This window comes from Amblyomma mixtum, chromosome 6 (assembly GCF_055824585.1).
Source record: "Amblyomma mixtum isolate Tamu chromosome 6, ASM5582458v1, whole genome shotgun sequence".
NCBI classification, from domain to species: domain Eukaryota; kingdom Metazoa; phylum Arthropoda; class Arachnida; order Ixodida; family Ixodidae; genus Amblyomma; species Amblyomma mixtum.
The window spans coordinates 148,207,774-148,234,670 of NC_143017.1; the positions used below are offsets into that span (position 1 = coordinate 148,207,774).

At 49.7% G+C, this 26,897-nt stretch overlaps 2 long non-coding RNA genes across 2 annotated transcripts in view; both read right to left on the reverse strand.

Annotated features, from left to right (window-relative positions):
• The window catches only part of LOC149340731 (uncharacterized), a 56,785-nt gene extending 49,078 nt beyond the window's left edge, over nucleotides 1–7,707 (reverse strand). The window contains exon 1 of the long non-coding RNA XR_016283875.1: nucleotides 7,527–7,707. This is a non-coding gene — a long non-coding RNA (uncharacterized LOC149340731). The remainder of the gene's footprint in view (nucleotides 1–7,526) is intronic.
• Nucleotides 7,708–11,353: 3,646 nt separating this feature from the next.
• LOC149340732 (uncharacterized) lies at nucleotides 11,354–26,850 on the reverse strand. Its single transcript, XR_016283879.1, has 3 exons — nucleotides 26,722–26,850; nucleotides 14,393–14,532; nucleotides 11,354–11,773 (listed from the first exon to the last, which is right to left on the reverse strand). It is a non-coding gene; the product is annotated as an uncharacterized LOC149340732 (long non-coding RNA).
• Between the last annotated feature and the right edge of the window lie 47 nt (nucleotides 26,851–26,897).

The following is a 26,897-nucleotide window of genomic DNA, read 5'->3' on the forward strand; positions in this document are numbered from 1 at the left end:
GGAGAGGGAAACCTTTAATATGACAGACGCCCTCATCACACGACTTTTCACGTTCCTTACCGCTTTCTCACAAGTCAAAGCTGATGCTTTTATTAGAAAGGCAATAATCTCAACGCTCCGCCTACCACAGTCGCTTAGCGCAAATCACTACTCTCAACGGGCACCTACAAAACTATCTCGGAACTCCACGAAGCCAAACGAGACAACCAGATACTTCAACTAACCCGCACAGAAACCGGCCAACATCTCTTACGGCATCTTCGCCAGGCTCCAATCTACCTGCTCACCTGCCCCCAACTATCAAATCATTGCACCTGACATCCAGGGTCCAATGCGCATCAAACCTCTACCCAGAAATATGAGCCCCGAGCTACACGGGGCCAGACGCCAGGCACGAGCCTAGTATTACAACAAGCACTACAGAGGCAGACCCGACATGTATGTAAACGCGGCACAACGCACCCTACCGGGCTATTATGCCGCTGTCCCCGCCTACTATCGAGGATGGCACCATCGGGGCCGCAGCCACCTTCCCCACGGAGGCTGAAGGCGCGGCCATGGGCTTGGTGCTTATACACTATGCACAAGATCCCAACATCACGGACATCTCCACCGTCTCCAAAGCTGTGTACCGTCACTCAGCAAAGCATTATCACGTCAATCGCCCGACGCATTCTCGCATCAGGACATACGCTTACCCAAGAGATAACCCTCACGTGGGTTCCTGGGTAAGTCTCGATCCCCGGTAACCAGCGTGTTCATACGCTGACTCGAGAACTATCCTTCAGGCCCCAAGAAGATGGGACACCCAAACCCACGCAGGAATCCTCTCGGGCTCTTCTCACATACCATCGAAAAACCACTTATTACAAAAACAGGCGCTTACCCTCCCACCACCTCACCGTACACGAAATTCAAAATACAGTGCAGTCTGGCGGCAACTCCAGACATTCATCGCACCTCCTTCATCGCCGCCACCCCACCTTGACTTTCCTACTCTGCTCAACATGCGGGGCGGCCAAGGCACCCTCATACACAACCTGTGGGACGTTTTATGGGGGTTTAACGTCCCAAAGCGCCTCAGGCTATGAGGGACGCCGTAGTGAAGGGCTCCGGAAATGTCGACCACCTGGGGTTCTTTAACGCGCACTGACATCGCACAGTACACGGTGTGGGAATGCCCCCAACCGATGGCAGGTCCCCCATACCCAACCGGTCCGCCTCCTCATGGAATGACATTCTGCTAGTTGCTCAACCAGCTAGCCAATCATGGTAAGTGTACAGAGTTCTTAGTGAAGCACAGACGCCTGGACTCTTGGTCAAGAACAAAGGATTCTTTTTGTTAAAATAAAGCTGTCCCTCCCACATCCCCACACATGTCAAAGGCGATATGCTGGCCACGCCCAGGTAGCAAGGAAAATTAGAACAATCTTATGAAAAATTTATGCAAGTTCAGTAACATTGTTACATTGAAACGTTGCATTAACTGTTAGAAATTAATATTTACGTTTATATGTTACACATAAAAATTAGTTTAACACTGAACATAAATATTATTCCAATCCTGGCTTTCAACTCTTGTTATAATGTTAAAAATGAACAAATGATGGTAAACGCTGCAGCATAAACATATATTTAACGTTCCAAGTCAGCAATGTCTCCTTATTGTTTATTAAACATTACTATATTTGAATCATAACTATAAAACACTGCAGATATATTTCTAGCACCGAGTCCCAGAACACTCTCCACTAATTTTACAGTAAACACGTTTTTCAACTAGCAGTGCTTCGCGCAACTAAATCTCTTAGATTGTGCCCGCCATAGGTAACATGCTCAAGCAGAATATTTTGTTAAACTGCTTATTATCCTTTCGCTACTACCACTCATGAGACACCTCTCAGTAATGGGCGTGTAAGCTTGACTCCACTGCATGCTTTCGGAGGTAAGTACATTCTAGTCGCATGTTGTGCTCTACTGTGGAGACGAAGTGTCGCCTTCGTTGCTGGTCCTTGCAAAGCGTTGATTAAATTGTCACAATGGTGGGCCTGCATACTAGTGCAGGGTTGCTTCAATATTTTCGACAATATTACATTTACGTTGTTATAATGTTTAATTAATGTTAGAAAAAGTTTACAAGGATGTTCATCTGTAACGTAAAGAAATTATTAAAAAAGGTCATTAAGAAAACTTAATTAACGTTTGACCAAAAGAAAAATGTCACATTGGTCTAATGCTTCGGTGCTACCTGGCAGGCAGAGGGAACTGAGGGTGATTTTTAAGACGCCATAGGTAATGACGATCAAGTGCCTCGGTACTGATCCGTTTACTGCCGAAGCACTAAAAAAAACTGACTTTGCGGTAAAGAGAAAACGTCACGGTCATTCACCAGAACTGACAAGCCCCTGCACGCCAGAAAACGTAGTAAAGTTTGCAACGTGGCTCAGCATAGAGTTACGTAACGGTTACAAAATGCAGGCAGGTCTGTAAATGTGACTTCCAAAGCAAACCATTTCTTGGGTGAATTAACTTTTGCCTGGGACCATCGAAAGAAAGTCGACATAGCAGCGACAGTGACTCGTGTACCATACAGTCGTGGGGATCGCACGCTGTTCGAGCGAAACTCTGAGCACTGTTGCCACAGACGCCATGAACGGACACCATGGCGCTCACTATGTCTTGAAATACTCAAGTTATAGGCGGAGCTCCAATCACAAAGCAGCGGTCGCCCGGCGGTGTCGGAAAGTTATACATGCAGCTGGTACTAGAAAGTGCATGGTCTTCTGCAGTGTCCATCACGACACATTCAAGCGGTGTCTATCTAACAAAAGGTAAAAACAGGGCTAATTTAACACACAGCACACAGAAAGGCGGACAGGACGGGCGCTGTCGTTCGGAGCCCGTCCCGTCAGTCTTTCTGTGTGGTGTGTGTTAAAGGGGCCCAGAAACACAATCTTAGTTAACTGTTTTGCCTGTTGATTGCATACAGTGAGTTATAATGGTGCTATTAGCGTCGGTAATACCGCGTACATTCCGTTTTTTTAATATTTTAATGTCCTCCCAAAAACTACTTCATGGCTCTGATGGTGTCGCCACACAGTGGCGGGTTTTTAGCAGCGGATATGACATCACCTGGCGCGAGCTTGATGACCGGACAAACAGTAAATATACTGCAAATTGTGTGAATAAATAGAGACACATTTTGTCACCTGTCTGCGTTTTATATTAGATCAACAAAAACAATTTGTTTGCCTTAGATAAAAGCCCTGCAAAGCAAGTAAAATAAAAATACACCACCAGGGGCGCTCTGGCATGGAAACAACGCTGCCAGTCTCACAGAGAGCAGGCAACCATGGAGTACAAACTTCCGCGACGTGCTCTGGCTGGCTGTTTTGATTGGTTGCGCCAGGTGCCGTCATTGGGAGAGCGAAATAGGAGTGGGAAGCCCCGCCAAAATCGAGTTGAGGGCAGCGTTTTGTTTGCTTGTATTTTGAAATTTCTACACTGAATAACTCCCGTTCCTGTGCATCGATTCCTGTAATTATTTTTAAGCCAGCATCTGTGTGACATAAAGAACCCACCTGAAGTATAGCCGGTATTCCCCCAGGCAGTGTTTCGCAGCCCCTTTAAAGGTGCACCGAAGAGTAATCGAAGCTAGTCTTTTTAGCGCGGAAACTCGATCTACACGTTCCGAGCATTCATAGAAACTTCGAATTATTGTCCTGTGCGACCGATTTCCGTAATTTAAATCGGATTAAACGTCCCGGCTTCCACCTTTTTTTGAACTCGCCGCAGACGGTAGGAGGAGTCAACTAACGCGTGAAGTGCCTTTCAGGCGGTCGTGTGGCGGCTTCGCTTTCGCTTGTATTTTGTTTTTTAGGTTGCCGTGAATAAATTACTCCAGCCAGAGGCTACATAGCCGCAAATTAGGCCCACAGAAATAAAAATACGCGCGGACTCTTTGCTTTCGCCGACCGGTACGTATCATTCCGCCGATGGCAGAGCGGCAAGCCGCCACGGAACTGGTTGAAATATCGGTTGACTTCTCCTACCGTCTGCGGCGAGTTCAAAAAAAGGCGGGAGACGGAAGTTTAATTCGATTTAAATTGAGGAAATCGGTCGCACAGGACTATAATTCGAAATTTCTAAGAATTCCTAGAACGTGTAGATCGAGTTCCCGCGGTAAAAAGACGAGTTCAGATTACTATTCAGTGTACGTTTAAATTACAGCTATATTTACTTTTTCCTAGACAACGCTCCACCAACTAACCTTGCGACCGCGTAGCGCATACCGCTGCATGGTCGACGTCGAATGCAGGCGCTGAACTGCATGCTGAGCACGATAATACGTAGTCTGGCGATTTGCAGGCGATCACTTCGGGCCTAATTCACCTAAAATAAAGTACTCTAACGCTGTGCAATACCTCAAGAAGGCTGAGTACAGCACACATCAGCACAGCTAGTCATTAGGTTTCTCAACACTGTACCGCCATTTTTATTATTGGCTGGCGAGTAAACGAACCTTACACCAGTAAAAAGTTGTTGGTGCCTTTCGGCCTAAGCGACAGTGAACCTTCATGTTGCGCTGGACTATGCAACCGCTGTAGGAAAACAGCCAAAAAAAGTTTGTTTATATGTCGTGTACTGGGGCTGTCTATAGCACTCTGGGAAGTCCCGGACAGGTGAGCAACAGTTCGCCTCACAGCCGACAGATTTGGACCGCCAAAGCGAGCCACGGTGCATGGCCCGGATTCGAACTAGGTAGGCTGTACTACATACCGAGTTTTTCACCTAAGAAGACCTGCGAGTTTTGAAAATGGGCTTTTTGAGCTACACGAGCGCTTTTTCAGCACAGCACTGTCCGCAGTGTAGCGCATCAGAATACAGTTAAGAACTACTAACTAGTAGGATGGTAACTGATATAAAATAGTGAACTTTTAATTATTACTGTTAGTCTCCTTATTTACTGATAGGCATGTGGCCCAGCGCAAATAATATGAATATCAGTTTTTAGAATTCAAACGCAGCTGCTCTCCGCGCTATGGCCCAACATATTTTGGCTATTTGGACGAGTTACGAGCACTGCAGGGGTTGCTTCGCCTGCAAGCTTTTCGAGAGCGCGTGTATTTTGACGCGACGTAGGCAAAATTGTTGGCTCACAGCACCGAAAGTAAATGCTTTTGGTTTGGTTTATAGGTTTATTGGGGTTTAACGTCCCGAAGAAACTTAGGCTATGAGGGACGCCTTAGTGAAGGGCTCCGGAAATTTCGACCACCTGGGGTTCTTTAACGTGCACTGACATCGCACAGCACACGGACCTCTAGAATTTCGCCTTCATCGAAATTCGGCCTCCGCGGCCGGGATCGAACCCGCGTCTTTCGGGTCAGCAGCCGAGCGCCGTAACCACTGAGCCACCGTGGCGGGGTGAAAGTAAATGCGTTTTCGAAATTCTAAAAACTGGCATGGATATTACTCACGAAGGATTTCACGCATCTCACTAAATAAAACTGAGCAACAACTGCAAAGTTTAGTTAACCAGCCTACAAGTTAGCATGTTTTAGCAGTACTCTGATGAGCTATACCGCTGACAATGCTATGCAGATAAAAAGCACTCTTCTAACTGAAAAAGCCCATATTAAAAAATTGCTGAATATCTTAGGTGAAACATATATGGTGTTTTTGGCAAAGCCCGTATACATACTTCTCTGCGAACAGTTTCTAACATTGCGAAATCATAAGTGAAAAAAAAAAATGGCAGTGGCTTAGCTCTGGTTAAGCCTGGATATACAAGCGAAAAGCTGCAGTTATGCTTTGCTTGACGTCATGGCTGTCGCAGTTCGCGCACAATGCACTGGGAGCACCACGATAACGGTGTAGGCAAGCGCGTTATATAGCCCTCCTTGCGCATACGTAGTAACTGTGGTAAACACGCGGCTGCAGCGAAAGGTCAAACGGTGTCGAGGAGGCGAGCGCGCAGTAGTAGCGGCGGTGAGGAGGCGGCGCACATGCGCAGTAGCGTGCGGCTGCGCCGAACGGTCAGGCGGCGGAGTCGGCGCGGCGGCGGCTGCGGCCACCTGCGCCGCGCGAGACGTCGCTCGGTTTCGCGCATGCGCAGCTGCGGCAAATCTTGGCTCCGACGGCTCACGCTAAGCGCGGCTGTAGTGCGGGTAGTGAAGCTTTTCGCTTCAAAACTGCGATATTTCGCCAGCCTTCTAATCACGTCTGGCGCGCATACGCGAGTCCTGGTGAAAGACGATTGCTAAGGCCGCGCGTCGGCGGTGATGAACCTGAATGGTGACTGTAAAGATAATCGCAACAAACCGCTACGTAGATAGGCGAACAAATCCCGATAGCATTCGAACTTGGCAGCGCATCGTGTCTGCGACAGCTTGGCATGAATCTGGTCCTACTTCTTGTTGTGGCCGATCAAAAGGTATCAAAAATAAAAGAACGCGACGAGTTAATGAAGATCTGTGCGATACGATCATGTGTGCCGGAGCCGAATAGTTGGGAATTTCACGCCAAGGGCTTTTTTGCGACAACGTTGCGAAGGTTTTCTGCTTCTGCGTACACATTGTGGCTAATTACAGGGCCGCGTACTCTGTTGTGCGAACGCAGAGCGGCACATCAAGCTGAGGCAGGCAGCCGGCAGCACAATGCCCTCCACGCAGTTCAGCAAAATGCCCACCCCCCTCCACACAGTGCCAACAAAATGCCCTCGACATAGTTCATAGTAGCGCAACTTGAGTGGGCTGAAGTCTCGGCGAAACTTCGGGCCCCCTCGTCAATATATGCGTGCCAGTGCAATCGATGCAAAAGACGGAGCATTCGGGCCGATGCTAGCCAATCTCGTGCCTTTCTATCACCTAAAAAATGAAGGCTTCTAAGGTGTTACGAAGTGGAAGCGCTCTTTCATTCTTTAGAGAACAGCGCTTTACCGTTTCTCGTGCACCTTGACATCCTCTCATCCATTTCCTCCAGTGCAGGGTATCGATCCGGTATCCTCTTCCAGCTAACCTCCCCACATTTCCTTTTCTCTCCTAAAGGAGAATGCTTAAACCCACTGGTACGAAAGTTCCATCCCTGTGGTACCGGGAAAAACAGTGCTTCTAATTCCTTAATCTGCAGTAATCGCTGAGCGACAACTTCGGTGCTTACTTCCCTCCCTGCTTTCTAGAAGAGACGCTCGTCTCAGGGCGTGCCTTTGACTTCTAGATCAGCGATCACCTCTCAGCTACACATCACTGCGTGCTGCCTATCGTTGCTTGCAGCTGTGCCCTAACTTCTAGACCAACAACAGACACGCGATCACCCCTCAGCTACACATGATCGCATGTTGCCTATCCCTGCTTACAGCTAGCTGTGCTTCTGCGACTGGCGCCAGAAATCACTCCGGATAAAAGTTGTTACGCTATCTTCGTAAGTGCGTTCAGCGCATTTTCTACGCTAACAGAAGCTCGAGTATTGCAAAACTCGCGAATCCAGCAGTGCGAGTAGCAGAACGGACCGATTGTAATCGCACTTACCGTTCTTGCTGCCGCGGATGAAGCTTTGGGAAGGCATCGTCCATGCAAGCCGAGTTCCCCCTTTGAAGGGGCGACGCCGAAAACACCGCACTTCGTTGACTGGCTGGCAGCAGTGGCACCTTTGCAGAAGTTCGTTGTTTCGTGATTGAAGAGGTTATCCGCCGTGTTTAGCGATGGACAGGCGAACAGGTGGCGCAAACACGACGTTGTCAGGCGCCGCGGTAATAGCTGGGTTCTTCAATTCTGGTCCGACTCTACTTGACAATAGTTTCAAGGCCCCAATTAATGCAGGGCTTCAGGAGACATCACAGTTCGACGAGCGAGGCAGGAAGGGTTTCATTAGTTCACTCAGTCAAGGTCAGTTTCCAACAACGTCACCAATAATTAAGATAATTACACCCGAGCACCACTGAAAGGGCGCGGCCATGCTGCCGCCGCATCGCTACTGCCCGGTAGACTTAGGCCTAATCTCGCGAATTCTCGCCCGCCGTGCCGAGAACAAGCGGGTGTGACCTTATCTTTTGCCTTACTTCGCACGTGTTCCATCTGAGGCTACAGCAAAAACCTTTGTTTCTTTTTTTTTTAGGCGGCGATCGCATTGTTTCACCTAAGTTTTAGGCTCTCGCCCTACCGCGCTCGACTGACTTTTTTCAGGCTGCTTCATGCAAGTGCAACGTCACCTATTCACCCCGATAGGAGAGACGGCAACGGAATAAGGCAGGTTATCGATGAAACCGCGCTCACTTGAACGGGCGCCTTGGAACGTTACCATTATATCACTAGAGCATAAACAGTGAAGGAAAGCACATTGCGAATATTGTGGATATTGCGAATGTTGCGAATATTGCACATTGCGGGGTCAGTGCCAGAGCACCCCTTCCCCCCCCCCCCCCCCCCCCGAAATTTTCTGAGTGCCGCATCTCCTCTCTCTCTCACACCTTTCGGCCTTTTTATTTCGCCGATGCTATTTACACACCGCATCGATATATTAAAATGTAAAAGCAAAAATAAGAAGAGTGTCGGTTTATTCCTGAAAAGATTGATGTATGTACTACGTTGTCGTGGCTCTAGAATAGGAAGCGGAACTTATTGCTGAGAAGAATCATACCTCTTCGCTACCGCACGAAGTATGGCACTCCTTTTAACAGTAGGCACAGTTCACCCGATTAAACATACCTTTTCACGTCAGCCTACTTTTTCATCCTTTGCGTTGTCCTCAAATGATTGAGCAGAAGCAGAAGCTCTTGTGTTGCTGTAAATCACATGAAAATAGTTGAAACTGCCGCGACTTTTCGTTTTTTACGTATGTTCTCTGCGAATCAAGTTCACGCAATCCTGTGTGCACAAGTATTTTATGTAGAGATTAGAGTGAACGAAACGACGGACCCTTCGGCTTTATGAAAGCAATTAAAAGTATTTTAACTCTATGGACTACGATACTGTTTGGGCGCAGGCTTTCTTTTACTTTTCTACCGGCGGCTAATGACACCCTCGAAAAATATTTCTGGCTACATCTTGCACTCTTGCCACGGCCTTGGACTGTACGCTTCCCATGCTTTTGAGGGAGCTATAACCAGGCCTGCTGGAGACAGATCCTCCGCGCAATCCCAAATTATGTGATCCAGCGTTGCTAGTTCACCGCAACGCTGGCAGTAAGGATTTACTAGATCAGAAATATATTCGCACTGATCCATGAATTTGGCAGCGACCGTGTCTGCAGTCGCCTCCCCGTGGTGGCTTGATCTCGGCTCAGCGACGTATTCGGGGGAGGCAGACTCGCCCCTAAGATCTCTGTAATAACTCGCAATGGCCTGGCAGCTGTCCAGCGTCTCACTTCGCAAGGTCCCCGCGTCGGAGTCTTCCTCACCAGCACGGCTGACAAAACCTCGAGCGTACTGGTGAGCGGCCCCTTCATGAGCCGGGACCCAAACCAGGCCAATAACTTTCCTGCCTTTTGGCATCGTGGTACTCGGTGGCGGAGATTCGCCCTCGCGCAATGTTGCGGAGGACCGTCTTGTAATCGCAAAGAATGGTGCTGGCGCCTTCCTGAGTAATTCCTAGCGTTGTGGTATCCTCTTCAGCCATCCCAAATCTGCTCGCGTAACTGCCGAGGCTACTACCTTGCGGGAAATGCTCCCAGCGGAGACTCCACGGTGCTTCCATCCCCCGAGTATTTTTCTCTAAGGAGCTGCGCCTTGGCCCTCTCCGTCCATCGTGACGACCCACCAGCACATTCTTATAGGAGCGCTCCAACTCTAATGCATTGACGGATTTCTACCGGCAAAACTACCCGGTCGAGGTAGTTTCCGTCCCTAATATCCTGAGACGAGTCCCGCCTACGTCGTCCGGAGCCTCTGTTCATGCGACGTCAGCTCAGTTACTACATGGTACTGTGCACCCGCGGTGCCGCAGTGGAGGTCTCCGGAATAATTTCGACCACCTGAGGATTTTTAACATGCACTAACATCGCAGAATACGGGCGCCTTCCGCATTTCGCCTCCATTGAGACGCGGCCGCCGGGGTCGGGTTCGCACCCAGGTACTGCGGCACAGTAGCCGAGCGCCTAACAATTGAGTCACCGCGGCGGGTGCAAAGCAGTCACCGACAAAGGCGTTCCAAACAGCGGACACGTAAACCGCGCTAAGCCTTCCCGCGCATGTGCAGCCCCTCGGCACTACTTTGTAGAAGCATGTATCAGATTTAATATAAAGGCGCAAGTTTGCGCAGTCGCCGCAGCATTCCCACCACTGACTTTTTTGTTTGCCACTACAAGTAAATCGTTATATTTAGCTCTGATTTTCTAGATATATATTTTTTTTAAGTTACGACTGCCACCACGGTAACAACGGCAGTGACATCACGTCCACAACTGGGCGCCTCGATGGGGATACGAGTCACCCTAGTCCAGGACCAGCAAAATAACAGTTGCCGATATTGGTGACAGAAATAAATAACATTGTTTCAGTGATAAACCACTCTAGTGGTTTAAACTGGCTGTGTATGTGATTTCAGCGCTGGTGACAGTCTTCACTCCTCTAATGTAAGTCAATGTGCGAGGGTTTCCACAAAAGCCGCGGCAGAGTTTCGTGAGACGTACTCGCCGTCTGCTATCCCAGTGTTGCCATACTATTCTCACGAAACTCTGCCCAAAGCCGCTTACCAAGCGGAAAGAAACGTTCCTATGCCCAAAACATAGAATTTTAAAATGTTTTGCTACGTTTCTCAGCAGCACAGCTGGGCTTACGTTTATGTTCGCGAGGAGCTTTCGGTTGCCGCAAAGAAACCATGGCCAATTTCAGCGCAGCAGACTGCGCGTGGCAGCTTATGCAATCGTTCGCCGTGGTTACTGACATGCGACCACTCAACTTCTGGCCTGCGGATGCCCGATGGCAAATCTCAGCTCAGACTGAGCGAATTAACAGTGGCACTCGCTCGTGCATTCAAATTAGTGGGCATTTTTTCTTACTGAGATACACGTAATTCAGACGCGGCCAATTCGTCAGTTCGAATGAACCAAAAGCTCGATTCTGGCGAGTTCGAATTTTCGATATTCTAATTCGAGTTCAGCTAATGCAAACAAGGAAAATATTGGATGAAAGTACTGTGAGCATTGAGCTCCACTTACTAACAACCAATTTTGCTTCTTGAAATCAACCAAGCTGTACACTTTCCATATGCAGCTAATGTCTGTTGCTTAAAAGCTTATAAGCTCAAAAGTCATCCAGCAAAATGAAAACGGAAAAAGAACAATTCACAAGGTCACTTCAAAAGGGGTGCTGAAGTGGAGACAGTACAGGTGTTCAGAGTTAAACATTCATGTTTATTGAATAAAATAAAGAAATAAAACAAGAACAAGTCAGTGATAATGGAGTTGTTTCGGCTTTGTCTCCTGATCAGTGACACGACGTACAAAGATGGCGTCGTGCGGTTTTTTATGAATCTCGCCCTGTTCGCAGAGGAATGAATAGCCGACAGCGAGCCATCATGGCTAAAGGCCAGGGATGCAATGCTCGATGGGTACTTGTGGAACTGACAGAGACGCTTCTTTTTGAAGCCGTCCCAGATGTTCACGTGGCCGTCACTGTCTCCCGCCGCAAATGTGTTGTACAAGTCGTGGAATGCGTTCACAGTTGCGTTCACAGGGTAGATGAGCTCGATGCCATTGCTGTCTTTGGCACGGTGACACTTGAAGGCGTACTTCTTCTGCACTTCGGGGTTTGGATCCAAGTATTCAATAGCCACGCGCCCTGTGTAGAACCATACGATCAGCAACTTGATGCAACAAGTGAAGCCAGGACAGACAAGAGGGTCAACCAGCGGAAGTACAGTGAGAAGTGCCCTTCCTGTTGTGTTCATTATTCTGACTGCTCTAAGTTCTCTCTCCAGTGGATAGACAACTTGGTCGAAATGAAACAGCCTAATACATCTTGCCACCAGAAAACAAAGTTAGGCAAGTTGATTACTAAGAGGCTTATTATACTTAGCTAGTACAAGCTAAGCGCCCTAACCAATGTTTACACAAAAACTCAGTGGCTTAGGCACTTAGCTGACGAGCACCACACCACGGTTTCAATGCTCATATGCATTTAGCTAGGGACAAAAACCTGATGGAGCATTTAAGCCCCGCCTTCAGGGTATGATGTGATAGCGTAAATGGTCCCTTCAGTGGCCTAGGGTTTTCTTGGCATATCACTTCACAGCCATGGAAACTATTCGTTCCTTCGCCATCATGTAAAGCTTAACCTACACTTAAGAATTCCTACGCCATCATGTAACGCTTAACCTAAACTTAAGAATTACTTCGCCATCACGTAACGCTTAACCCACACTTAAGGATACAATGCAATAGCATTACTGATACCTCTCGCACAAGTAGTCCTTCTCTGTCGCCTAGGTTCTACCTACATGCCCAAGTGTGCAATATTGGCCATTCCCTACTTTACATTTATTGAACGGAGGAAGTCCTCCTACCGATCCTGGCACAGTGGAGGAGCGGTTAAGTGATGTGGCACTGCCACAGAAGGTGGCTATGTTTGGAACAGCGGCTGTTTCAAACACAGCCACTGGTGGGGTTTCTGAGATCCAGGTTGTGATAACGTCACAAGGTCACGTGACTTAGTGACAGGAGGGCTACCGGAATTTTTTCTCTTAATGCCGACTACACTGAAAGCAGCATTTATGCATTTTAACAATATTTTGTTAAAATGCATGAATGCCAGTACACATTACAGAACTGCCGGTGGTCAAAAGTAACCTGGACCCCGCAGCAGGGCATCCTTCAATGTCCTCTGTCTAGCTTTGGAGCATTAATTGGCAAGTACTATGTACTTTCCCACGACTTTTCTTTGAATAACAAATAAGGAGATCTGGTGCAAAGCCCACAGTTTGCATTTGTAACGCCTTGATGGATGCACAGTCTTTCTTTCTACTGTGTCAAGCTACAAATTTGCAAAGGACGTCGCCCGACAGTGAAGCAAGAGCATTACGTTTTGCCCCAAAAAATAATTCATTAGTACAAGAAAATGATAGCAGACTGCCAATAAATTTCGACCACCTGGGGTTCTTTAACGTGCACTGACATCGCACAGTACATGGGCCTCTAGAATTTCGCCTCCATCGAAATTGGACCGCCGTGGCCGGGATCGAATCCGCATCTTTCGGGTCAGCAGCCGAGCGCCATGACCACTGATTCACCGCGGCAGCAAAAAAAAAAAAAAAGAGGTGCCGTTTTGGAACTCTCGGGAATAATTTCGACCACCTGGGGATCTTTAACGTGCTCTGAAATCGCACAGCATATGGGCGCATTTTTGCATTTCGCCTCCATCAAAACGCGGCCGCCGTGCGGCTGGATTTGAACCCGGATACTCGGCTCAGCGCCGAGCACGCTCACCACTCATCCAGGACTTTAATTCTGCTATTCAAATGCGCCTCGTGAGGGCAGTAGTAAACGTTCATCGTGTAGTCAAATTAATTTTAACAACTTTTAATATTACCCTCTCGGGGCACTAATTAACGAGTGTTTCTATTTCGTAGTCGCTGCCGAAGCACCCAGCTCGACTGTAGGAAGCTAGCTCAGCCTGCTTTTCTTTAATGCGTTAGCATTAAAACAGTGCTGCGAACAAAAACCTGTCTGTCGGCTTGTGCACGGTGTCAGTGAAAAAGGAGAGTAGGCGGCGCACGCAGCGCGCTGCAATTTAGCTGCAATGCAGCCTCGCATGATGTCGGTCGGCTCACGCGGCTCTTCCGTGGCGTTCGGCGCTCGGGCACCGACGGACACGTGTCGCGCGTTCCAAGAGTCCCGTAGTGTTTTGTGCGCAAAACTAATGCTACTGCGTTACTGTTACACGAATCCCATTGATCGCACTTCGTTCATTTTAATTAGGTGGAATTACAATGAAACATGGGATACATTCCAGTAGTGGTTTGGTTTATGGGGATTTAACGTCCCAAAGCGACTCAGGCTATGAGAGACGCCGTAGTGAAGGGCTCCGGAAATTTCGACCACCGGGGTTCTTTAACGTGCACTGACATCGCACAGTACACGAGTCTCTAGAATTTCTCCCACAAAGAAATTCAACCGCCGCGGCCGGGATCGAACCGGCGTCTTTCGGGGCAGCAGCCGAGCGCCATAACCACTGAGCCACCGCGGCGGCTCGAGTAGTGAAGCAGGGGGCACGGGGATCAGTGGAGGAAAAGGGAGAGGGGGCCTAGATGCGCATTAGCCCAGGGCCCCCACTTTTCTTAATCCGGCCCTGCCCGGTGTTCACCAACGAGTATCAAGATCTCACTGCTCTAAGGAGGGCTTGAATTTGCTCTTGACCTACTCCCGCGGGGCTCTAACAGCGCATCGAGAACATGGAGCTTACCAGTCCGCGGGTGACGATGTATGTAGGAAGCCAGAGGATGGGCACCGTCATGAGGATCTCAATCTACACCTGCAGGGTGGGCGGGCTCGCCGAGAACACCAGCAGGTCCACCGCGGTGGCCACCAGGGCACCGATCACGCCTGCGTCATTCACGGCACCATGAAGGATAATTTTACCCGGCTCCCCACGAGTAAGCCTGGAGTGTTGTTGCGATGGCAATAAAAGTGTCATCGGGGAAAAAAAAATTGTGCCATCGGTCATAAAATTATACCGCTGGCCGCAGGAAAACGACGTCACCAGAGCGAATAATTCCCGTTGGCTGGGGGAAATGACGTCACCAGACCTGGTCATTCTCGTTAGCTGGTCGTAAGAGACCTGACCAGACCGGGTAATTGGCTGAAGGAAGGTGACGTCACCACACCTGATAATTCCCATTGGCTGGAGGGCAGGGACATCACTAGACCGGAAGTGACGTCACATCCCTAAATATATTAACAGCTTGGTTTGGTTCATTGGTTTATTGGGGTTTAACGTCCCAAAGCAACTCAGGCTATGAGGGAGGCCGTAGTGAAGGGCTCCGGAAATTTCGACCACCTGGGGTTCTTTAACGTGCACTGACATCGCACAGCACACGGGCCTCTGGTATTTAGCCTCCATCGAAATTCAATCCCCGCGGCCGGAATCGAACAAGCGTCTTGGGTCAGCAGCCGAGCACCATAACCGCTGAGCCACCGCGGCGGCCCTCAACAGCTTCTAATGCTATCGAATTAAAAGTCAATGTAATTAGGTGTTCCTGTGCATTTTTTGCCTTCGTGACAACATCTGACTGTGCGAGTATAAAAACGGAAGTGCGGGGTGTCGAGTGCTATCACTTCACCGTAAAGGACCACCCACATTTTTTGCAACTTTTGCACCACGGAATCCCGCTTGGAAAGAGTGCAATGTCCTGCCCAAGCCCATTTCTTCCTCTTTCGAATAAGATGTCATTAACCTGCTTTTGTTCCCTCACCCACTCTGCCCGGTTCCGATCTCTTAACGTTACACCTATCATGTTTCCTTCCATAGCTCACTGCGTTGTCCTTAACTTAAGCTGAACCCTTTTCGTTGGCCTCCACGTTTTGCGATGTTTAATCAAGCGACAAAATTTACTTCAGCACATAACGAAGAGAGCAAGCATGTGTCTTCAGAATCTGGGAAGCGACCTGGGTCTGGCTCGGTTGCAAGGAAGAGCTCGGCCGGTTGGTAATGACAGCTTAATTTGTCAGCACACGATTGCGAGAGGGGCCTAACACGTCTCTAAAGCTGGAGAGGAAAATAAGGCGAACGCTGCACTAACCACTTGGCCGAGAAAGCTTCAAAGGGTGCGTCTGGCAGCGCCTATGACCCGTCCTAGAATGCGTTATGAACCCTATTAAAAGAACGGGTCTTCGAAGGAGCTCGCACCGCTTTTGTGCCAGAGCATCACTTTTACCACGTAGGGTGTCACAAATTTTTATAACACAGATAATGAGAGTTTTAAACGGCAGCAATGAGCCACTGCATTACATCAAAGCATGTCGATAATACCAAGAACACTCCATGGGCGTCTGGGTCTAATCGCTACGTCGGACCACCGCTGGTCTTTTTAGTATGAGGAGAAAGTTAGGGAAGTTGTAAGCTCAGTTACGCACACGCATTGACTTCAATTTTACTGGGACGTGCCTGTTCATCCCATACTAGAAATTATTGCCAACAACGCCGCTATTACCATCTTGCCCAAAGTGCAAGAAAACGACAGAACCATGTCAGAAATACGACAGAATGTTTTGTAGCTTTGTCGTAACGCCAAAATTTGCTGTTGTTTTTTAGTATTTTTCTGTTGCGCTCTAATTTTTCTGCAGTACTTTTCTGTAGTACTTTTCGGTAGTATATTACACAGAATTCTGTTGTTACTACAGAAATGTCTGTTGTCACTACAAGCTTTTGGTCAAAATCATTACAGAAATTCTCTTGGGACGACAGAATTTTTTCTGTTGTGTGTTTCGACTGGGTAGGCCTGCCATCTCAACTGTCGGTTCCTATTTCCTGATGGCGAAGTTTCGACAGAGTGATTGTTATCAAAGGTTTGCGAGCGTGATGTGCGGCGGCCTTGAACGCAATCGATAGGCCGGACTGGCGGAAGAAGGCGTAAAACAAGGACACGCTTCGACGCAGCGCGCCCTTGCCTCGATTTCAGTGCTGCCGTATATCGCCTGGTAAGCAGTGAGTCCGGCCATTCAGATGCAGATTGGCAGCAAATGGAGGGCCTCAAAATGCGACCTCATACGGCATCAAAGGAAGCGCACGCGTATCGTATACATAAATAGTGTGGTTCGTCCGTCGTCAGATCTGAACCCCCCAGACAAAGCAGATTTTATTTTCACCTCGGCCCTTGTTTAGACTCGCCGAGGAGTTCCATCCTTTGGGATATATATTACGTGCAACGTTTTTTTTTCTATCGGTATCATCTTGCCTGAAGATACAACTCCTTTTGTGTGCACGCCCAAGAAAGTTTTTCCTTTGCCAAAGTATGCCAAGTCGGAAATGTAGTGTTTGGTTTGCAGAACCAGCTTCCCACTGCGCTCTTTATTCTGCGTTGTTGACATATGCTTCGAATGAGGAAAGGCGGCATAGCTTTTGCTATGTGCAAGGTAACTTCCCTATTCAAACACAAGATCCACGAACAAAGCTGGGACCAGCGTGCTCTCATTATCATTTTTGAATAGAGACAAAAAAGTGAGAGTCGCTGCTGCGTTTCGTTGTGTTCCTGATGTTGCCATAGCAAACTGATTTTGCAACTGATTTTATTCCTTGAAACGCATCAACACTTGCTGAAGGTTCCGAGGAGTTCTACTGGAAAACAGAGCGGATGTCCGCACAGCGCCAAAATTGAAAGAAAACTTTTCTTTTGAAGAAGAAGTTAGTGTGAACACAGCCGCTGCAGTGAGAGAGAAAATATTTGTAGAAGTGGATCGGCTAAGAGAGGCATCATTCGAAACAGGGGCCGATGGGCAGACAGCGGCTAGCGGCTAGCGGCACACGACGTGATCACTGTAACTTCCCTCGGTGCCGGTTAGAATCACTTGAGTCACGTTGAGGATAGCCTTTACAAGGCATTTAACGCATCTGTAAGCGTTTTCAGAATATTGCGAAGACCGGCTTGAAGTGTTTTGATGGCTAAATCCCAACCATTGGACGTTACCATCGCTAACCAAAAAAAGACTCGTTATCTGGAAATGATAGATGCAGTAACTGTCTTCTTGATGGACACCTCAACCGCGCCGTGAGGGAAGAGAGGAAGGTGGGAGTGAGAGGAAAAGGTGCCATATTAGAGGGCCCCGGAATAATTTTGAACACCTGGGTACCTTTAACGCTCCCTTATCGTGGCTGTAATCTCACAGTAGGGACTCTAGGTGCCTGAGAGAGAACATCGTGCTCGGGTCCCCTTCGTGTTATAGGCCTACACTGTTCTGTGACGTAAGCAAGATGCGGTGGCACAGTGGTCACCGGGTGGCTGGAAAATCCGAGGTTATGGCCTTTAGGGTTATGTGTAAACAAAAATTTTCAAAGCAGTTTTCTGATTTAACAGTGCACGTATGAGACCGTTCCTTCGTTAATAAAAGCCGAGCGCATACCGGAACAGGATAGGCGTGTAGAACGTAATTTAATAGCAGATGCATTTTTTAAACGCACCTATATGTGAGTACTGCAGTTACCTTGAGTGGACATGCCGCACGGGAGCGTGGCCCCATAAAACTGAACAAAACTTTCCGAAAACATTTTTTGATTTCAACGTGCACATACATGGAGACGGCCGTTCGTTAACCGCTTGCGAGAATTTATAAGATGCACAGGAAAAAGTATGTAGCACAGTTGCGAAGTTGTTTGTACACATATTTTTATGTTTTTAATATCTCACAATAAATGTGTATTATGATGCCGGACATCTCCCCCACTTCATTTTGACGCTCATTCAGGAGGGTTTTTCTCCGCATCACAAGAGCTTCTTGCGTGGTCGACATGCTGCGGCGTGCACTACATTTGCTATCAAATACGTTTGCTCAAACTATACCGCATACACAGCTATATACGCATAAAGCAGTTCTCAAAGAATGCACGCACCGTAGCAAACGACAGCGCAGACGATACCTCGCGCTGATGGAGTCCACGTGCGCTCCCTATGCTTTTATATATGGTGTTGAGCAAGCACGATATGTGGAGAGAGGGGAGATACATGTGGAAGCCTGGAGAGAGAGAGAGAGAGAGAGAGAAGCTCTATTGAAAGTGCATTATGTTGGACATCAATTACTTGTGAGGTAGGTCCTGCTGTCCAGCTCACTCAAATCGAACCATCGCAGATGAACGAGTTCATGAATCGAAGAAGATGGCCTGTACCCCTATGGTTTGCAAACTATTCAGTATTCAGCTTTGAAGGACGGTGTCTTCGGCTTTTGCTACGCCAAGGAAAATGGCTGTGTTGAAAGGCCAAAAGCCCTCTGATGTTCGATGCGTCCTACCAGGTCCAAGACGCTATCTTGAGCCCTTAAACCTGAGCAGATTCCAGTGATACATGATGGAGGTGCCTTGCTTTCTTCTAGCGAAGTCGCTCGCCCGTTCTTCAACAGCCTTCGCATACAGGTTCCGCGCAGTACGAATGGATCAAAGATAATGATGACGACAATATTCAACGCACAGCGCGAGAGGCTGCAGTATGCTGCAGCGTTGGCCGAGTGGTCAAAGGCACTGGGAAACGAAGAATTCCTGCTTTTCACCGCGACTACTTCGAATGCCGCTTTGTCATGCTGCTCCATCCGCGAGTGTTGCGAACCTAAAACTTTTGTTAGCGTAGAGAATGTGTTGGGTGCCGATGCGAAGATACCATAACGACCTGTATTTACCCCGGGACATTTCTTGCGCCAGTCGCGAAGGCAGAGGTGCAGGCAATGATAGGCAACATGCAATGAGGTGATCGCGCACTTGTGACTGATATAGAAGTGAAAGGCATGCCCCAACGCGATCGTCTCTTCTAGGAAGCAGGGAGGGAGGGAGTAAATATTGTTACGACGCAGTGGAAGTGGAAGACGAAGTGGACTCCCGCGTGAAAGGGACGAACGAAGAAGAAGAGGTTGATGGTGCTTCCTGTTCGCGCTGGTGCTCCCGGCTAGGAATTATTCACCTACGGCTTGTAAATAAATGTAAATAGTATTTCCCCGTAACATCTTTGGTGGAGGTGCGACAAGACGGAACTACGCAGCGGACGCTACCTTCCACCCCCGACCTACCTTTCACGCCGCCGCTACCTTCCACGGCCGACAATGACGGAAACAACTCCTCCAGATACGGCAGCATCGGTGTCCTCCGTCGTCCTCACTCACCCTCGTGATCCTGGACCCTTCTCTGGGGACGACGACGCTGACGTCGAGACTTGGCTTCGCAAGTATGAACGGTGCAGCGCTAACAACCGGTGGGACCAAACTTTCATGCTTGCGAACATCGTTTTTTACCTTAAGGGCACGGCGCTCAAGTGGTACGATACCAACGAAGAGACATTGACCAGTTGGGATGACTGTAAGCAGAAACTTATCGACCTTTTTGGCAAACCACTCGGCCGGCAGCTTGCCGCAAAACGAGATCTCGCAAGTCGCGCCCAGTCATCCACGGAGTCCTACGTCTCTTATATTCAGGATGTGTTGGCTCTTTGCTACACCGTGGATACAGAGATGAGCGAGGCTGACAAAGTGGGCCATGTGCTCAAGGGCATCGCAGACGACGCATTCAATCTGCTCGTTTACAAAAACTTTGACAAGATTGCAGACATCATAAAGGAATGCCGCCGCTTCGAGGACGCCAAAAGCCGACGGATAACCCAGCATATCGCACGCCTGCCCAACACGGCTGCGTCTTCGTCGTGCCAAGATCTTTGTTCTCGGAACCAGCCGACCTCACCTGAGAACGTGACCCGTATTGTACGCCGTGAGCTTGAAGCCATTGCTCCGGCTTCCTTAGCAACACCCGTAGCCAACCAGCCCCTGTCCCTTCCACTTATTCAAGCCGTCGTGCGACAGGAAATTGCTAACTTAGGCTTAAGCTCTGTCGCCGCTCTTCATCCCTCCCAAGTACCTGAAGTCCCTCCTCTCTACCCTGTCCGGCCTGTTTACACCGCTCCTCGACCGCGCAACCCCTCCGAGTGGCGTACACCTGACGACAGGCCCATCTGTTTCAACTGTTCCCGTGTCGGCCACATCGCCCGTCATTGCCGTAGTCGATGGTATTCCTCCCAGCGGACCCGTTACTCGGCCCCACATTATCGCCCCGACGCTCCAGACTCAAGCTCTTTCTCGCGACCCTTGAACCCTTCAAGCCCCACCACCGACGTCTCAACGCCCCGCTTCAGCCGCTCACCGTCCCCACAGCGCCGCCAGTCCCGTTCGCCGCAACGACCGCGCGCTTCCTCTCCTGGCCCCTACGGACGATCACAGGCGGAAAACTAGTTTCTGCAGCGTCTAGAGGTGATGCTGCAGTGACGACCCGGGCCCAAAATCCTCGTTTAGTTCTTCGTGCCCCGCGCAATTTACTGACCATACAAGTCGATGGCGTTGCCGTCTCTGCTCTGGTTGACACGGGCGCCCACATTTCTGTGATGAGTTCCGACCTACGACGCCGCCTTCGCAAAGTACTGACTCCTGCTCCTACAGCCGTTGTTCGAGTTGCCGATGGTACAACGTCCCCAGTCCTCGGCCTGTGTGCTGCTCGTGTGACGATTTCTGACCGACAAACCACCGTGCTCTTTACCGTTATGAATCAGTGCCCTCATGACATCATACTCGGCCTTGATTTCCTTGGTGAGCACGCAGCCCTTATTGACTGTGCTACAAGTGTGGTTGAGTTGGACCTACCTTTCCTCTCTGACCCACCTGCCCCAGTTGTGCACCGTCTCTGTACTGCCGAGTTCATCCGGTTGCCACCTGAAGCCGCTACTTACGTATTGTTTAAATCTGTTCCACCTCTTCCTACCGGCCAGTATATCATCACTCCTGTCCTTGATTTGCCCGTCACGAAGAATGTTGCCCTTGCCCATACAGTTGTTACAGTCTCGGCAAACAGCGCATGTCTACCTGTTCTCAACTTCAGCACGCACGTCCAGACGCTTCCTCAAGGCATGTGCCTCGCCACGCTGTCCCCTACCGACGACTACGTGATCTCCGCAGTCACAAACTGTGTATCGTCCTCTCCGGACGATCATGTCACAGCTCTTTCGAGACCTGACCACTTCGCCAATATGATCGCTTCCGATCTCTCTTCTGACCAAGCAGAGGCGCTTACCCATCTTCTGGCATCTTTTCAGGACATATTTGATTTCAATGACCGCCCTTTGGCTCGTACGACTATTATGAAGCATCGTATCAACACCGGTGACGCCGCTCCTCTGCATCGCCGGCCTTATAGGGTGTCCAGTTCCGAACGCCAAGTGATACAACAGGAAGTCGAAAAGATGCTCACTAAGGACATCATCGAACCGTCGTCCAGTCCTTGGGCCTCTCCAGTCGTCCTTGTTAAAAAGAAAGACGGCAGTTGGCGTTTCTGCGTCGACTATCGCCACCTGAACCGCATCACAAGAAGAGACGTATACCCGCTCCCTAGGATCGATGACGCTCTCGACTGCCTCCACGGATCTCAATACTTTTCTTCCATTGATCTTCGTTCCGGTTATTGGCAAATCACCGTTGACGAGCAGGACCGCGAAAAAACAGCTTTTATCACGCCTGATGGTTTATACCAGTTCAAAGTCATGCCGTTCGGACTTTGTAATGCCCCGGCTACTTTCGAACGGATGATGGACTCACTACTTCGCGGATTTAAGTGGACAACGTGTATGTGCTACCTTGACGATGTTGTTGTCTTCTCGCCCACATTTGCCTCGCACCTTGAGCGTCTCAGGAGTATCCTGACTGTATTTCGTACGGCTGGGCTACAGCTCAACTCGTCCAAATGCCGATTCGGCCACCGCCAACTCACCATTCTTGGACATCTCGTCGACGCTTCCGGTGTACGTCCTGATCCAGCTAAAATTGCAGCGGTGCAACACTTCCCTCGTCCACATTCCCAGAAAGACGTGCGCAGTTTTCTTGGGCTGTGTTCCTACTTCCGCCGTTTTATTCAAGATTTTGCTCTTATTGCTCGTCCCCTCACTGACCTCCTGAAGACCGACACAGACTTTACCTGGGGCACTGATCAACAACGTGCGTTTTCCACGCTTGTCCGCCTGCTGACATCATCCCCGATTCTGGCACATTTCGATCCCGCGGCCCCAACTGAACTCCGCACGGACGCCTGTGGCTACGGGATCGGAGCCGTGCTGGCTCAACGCTCCCGGGGCCCACATCGCGTGGTTGCGTATGCTAGCCGCCTGCTGTCACCTGCTGAGCGAAATTACTCCATCACCGAACGTGAGTGCCTCGCCCTGGTTTGGGCTGTAGCTAAATTCCGGCCATACTTGTTCGGGCGTGCTTTTTCTGTTGTCACGGATCACCATGCCCTTTGCTGGCTGTCCTCGCTGAAAGACCCTTCCGGGCGTCTTGGCCGCTGGGCGCTACGCCTTCAGGAGTATTCGTACACTGTCGTGTACAAGTCTGGACGTCTCCACCAAGACGCTGATTGCCTGTCTCGGTACCCTGTCGAGCCACCTGCTATCAGTGACACTGACGATATCCCTTCCCTGTTTGGCATTTCTGATCTACACAACATCGCCGAGGAGCAGCGCAAAGACCCATATTTGCAAACCATCATCGAGGGCCTCAGCTCTGGAAGCTCGAAGCGGTCCCTGCAGCTCTTCGTTACCGAAAATGACATCCTCTATCGCCGCAACTTCCGTCCTGACGGGCCCTCCCTCCTTCTAGTCATTCCCCAGCAGCTGCGGTCTTCTATAATTGCAGAACTCCATGACCTGCCTGCCGCTGGCCACCTTGGTGTGGCACGAACTTACGACCGGATACGGCGCCGTTTCTTTTGGCCTGGATTATACCGTACAGTCCGGCATTACGTCACCACTTGCGACCTCCGTCAGCGCAGGAAGAAGCCTTCGGTACCACCTCCTGGTCTTCTGCATCCTATAGACGTGCCTGTGGAACCGTTCCACCGTGTAGGGCTCGACCTCCTTGGGCCATTCCCGACCTCGGACTCCGGAAATAGGTGGATCGCGGTAGCCACAGACTATGCGACTCGGTATGCGATCACCCGTGCATTGCCTACGAGCTGCGCGACCGATGTGGCAGACTTTCTTTTGCACAATCTCATTCTGCAACATGGTGCCCCTCGTCAGTTACTCACAGACCGCGGACGCTATTTCCTGTCCAGAGTTGTTGACGACATCCTGCGTTCATGTTCTACCAAGCATAAGATTGCCACAGCATACCACCCGCAGACCAACGGGCTAACCGAGCGTTTGAACCGAACATTGACAGACATGTCTATGTACGTCTCCCCCGACCACAAAGACTGGGATCTCGCCTTGCCCTACGTCACGTTCGCTTACAACACCTCGCGGCATGACACAACTGGTTACTCTCCTTTTTATCTCTTGTACGGGAGACACGCCGTCCTGCCTTTGGATACACTCGTCCCATCTGCTGACCGTCCAGTCACCGCCTATGCCCGTGACGCCATTGCTCAAGCTGCAGACGCTCGCCAAATCGCCCGTACTCGGCTACAAGCGTCCCAGCAAGCACAGAAGTCTCTGTATGATCATCACCATCGCCATGTCACTTACGAGCCGGGGTCGCTCGTTCTTCTGTGGTCCCCTTCCCGCCGCGTCGGTCTTTCTGAGAAACTTTTGTCCCCCTACCATGGTCCTTATCGCGTTGTGCGTCAGGTCACCGACGTCACGTATGAAGTTGCACCTCATACACTTGCGTCCTCATCATGTCGACCATCCACCGATATTGTTCACGTTACGCGCCTCAAGCCCTATCACGCAGCTCCTCTCTCATCGGCCTAGCACCGGGACGGCGCTTGTGCCGCCGGGGGTCATGTTACGACGCAGTGGAAGTGGAAGACGAAGTGGACTCCCGCGTGAAAGGGACGAACGAAGAAGAAGAGGTTGATGGTGCTTCCTGTTCGCGCTGGTGCTCCCGGCTAGGAATTATTCACCTACGGCTTGTAAATAAATGTAAATAGTATTTCCCCGTAACAATATTGACGTTGTTCGCTGAGCGAGTAGTGTAGGTTTATAAATTACAAGCACTCTTCTTCCTGGTACCACAAGGGACCAATCTTTGTGCCAATTAGTTCAAGCATTCCCCTGTAAGAGAGAAAGAAGGAAATGTTGAGAGGTTAACCAGGAGAGAGAACCGGTTACCGACCGTGTAATGGGAGAAGGGATGAGGGGATGGGAAGGAGAATAATGAATGCTAAAGCGCTGTTTTCTAAAGCGTGAAAAGTCACTCGCATCCGTAAGATGGGAGAAGCTTTCAATTTTTGCGTCAGCACACTTGGGAATTTGCAAAGGAGTGCCAGAAAGCTTCAGGATCCCGGATTCAGGACGGAGGTTCTAGAAGTCCCATGATGTCGAACTGTAGGTAGGTAGAAAAATGTGGCGGATACTACGAACTCCTAGCTAGTGAAAGGTGACTGACTAAGGCGGCGAGCATTCGTGAAATGTATATTTGGGTCGCAGCAGGGAATACCGAAATTTCTGAGAAAGTGCATGTCGAAGGGTTCGATGACCATCGAGGTGATTGAATCTCAAGGAATATGTGCCACGCGACACGGCCGAAAGGAGACTGGCGAGGTGGCGGGAAAATCTTTATTTGGAATCAAATTGTAAAAGACTCCCGTGAAGGGTAGCCTTCAACTTCTCCTGGAGTCCACTGGCTTGGCCTTCATCGAGAGCTTCAGGTAAGCATTGCTGGATGGGTAAGGCGTGGTTGGCAGGGGGAACCGCACAGAACGGTGCTGTCGTCTCACGCAGTGCAGGAAGAGGCGAGGAAAGCGGGAGGATTTGAGTGGGTCAAGAAACGCCTCAGTTGTATCGAGAATGTGATATCCTATTGCGAGGTGATATTCCCGTCTGCGACCCCCGTAGTAACGGGGACAGTCGCCAGAGCCGCTAGTAGACAGTGGAGCTAGCTACGAGGGTCGTTCGCTCTCCGTTCCGTCCCGCGTGGACGGGACGGAACGGAGCTGACATCTGGACGCGTTGTAGGGCTGCCCTATAAACAGGCTCCCCTGCAACTCAAGAACGCAGCGGCAGGTATTCCTCAAAGGGGGCCCTCCAACCAACATCGTCGACCGATTGTCATGGCGTGGCATTTAATCGTATTTCATGAAGGCACTAAACAGCCACCGGCGTTTTCACGGTGAACAATTAACCGCGATCTCATAACAACCGGTCGACGCCGTGTGCGGAGGGTCTTCTTTGATGGGCATTCGCCGCTGCATTCTTGAGTGGTGTCCGACTATAGAATACCATACCTATAGAAGAACGGAAAGTTGAGCTGGTTGGTACAGCGGCGAGTGAAAAAGATTAGCGCATGTGAACGCTGAGAGCGACAACAGAATGGTGGCACTGCGGTTCAAGAACCCGCCGGTAACAAGGGTGAGAGACCGTTCTCATCCTTCAGTCAAAGGGGAATTAAGCAAACGGTCATCAGCTGCGTAGAATTCTTTTCCTCTCTTTTTGATAAAAGGCTTGCTTACTATAAAAGAGTAATATAACACTAATATAAACTGACGTATCGATGGTCACCACAACATCGCTAAAAGAAAAAGCTTTGTGCAGTGCGCAGTGTCAGATATGTTGTTATGTTGGTGAGGACATAAGGCGCTAAACATTCTGGACACCAGCGCCAGATAAAGTGCCACTGACACATCTCTAATATGGCCTTGTGATCGCTGCATCTATGTCAGCGAGCGGTACAACTTCAGCTGCAGAAAGAGAAACCTACAGGAACTACCTCGTTGTCATAGGGATGAACGCTATCCAGCGGCGCTTGTAGATTGGCCAGTCGTCCACCGTGACCGATAAGCGTTTACTTTATTTTTGAAACTCGGGCACAAGACCGGGTTCGCAATGACGGCTGAAATAGGAGGCAATGTGCGCAAGAGCCAATGGCCTAGTCAATAAAAGACGACAGAGCGCCAGGTGACAGTTACTGCTTTGTCATCAAGACGCCCCCCTTTTTTTTTCTGAAGGTGCCAATGCAACAGGTTCCAATAACGCGCGAAAATGGGCCGCTATGGCCGAAAATGGGCTCGTTGCGCCTAGAGGAAAATAGGGGACCAGCTACCAAGAGAGCCGCCTACTGTGACCCTACCTGCATATTTTTCACCGTGGTGCAGAGTTAAGGCTGACCAGCGCTTCAGTCATCAGAATGGCACTCCGACGCTCGGTCGCTTCCTGCCGACCTCCCCTAGTTTCAAAGGTGGAAACAGCCTGGCGCTGTCGCTGTCAGCTTGTTCGCAGACCGCAACGCCGCGCGGTACGATTCTG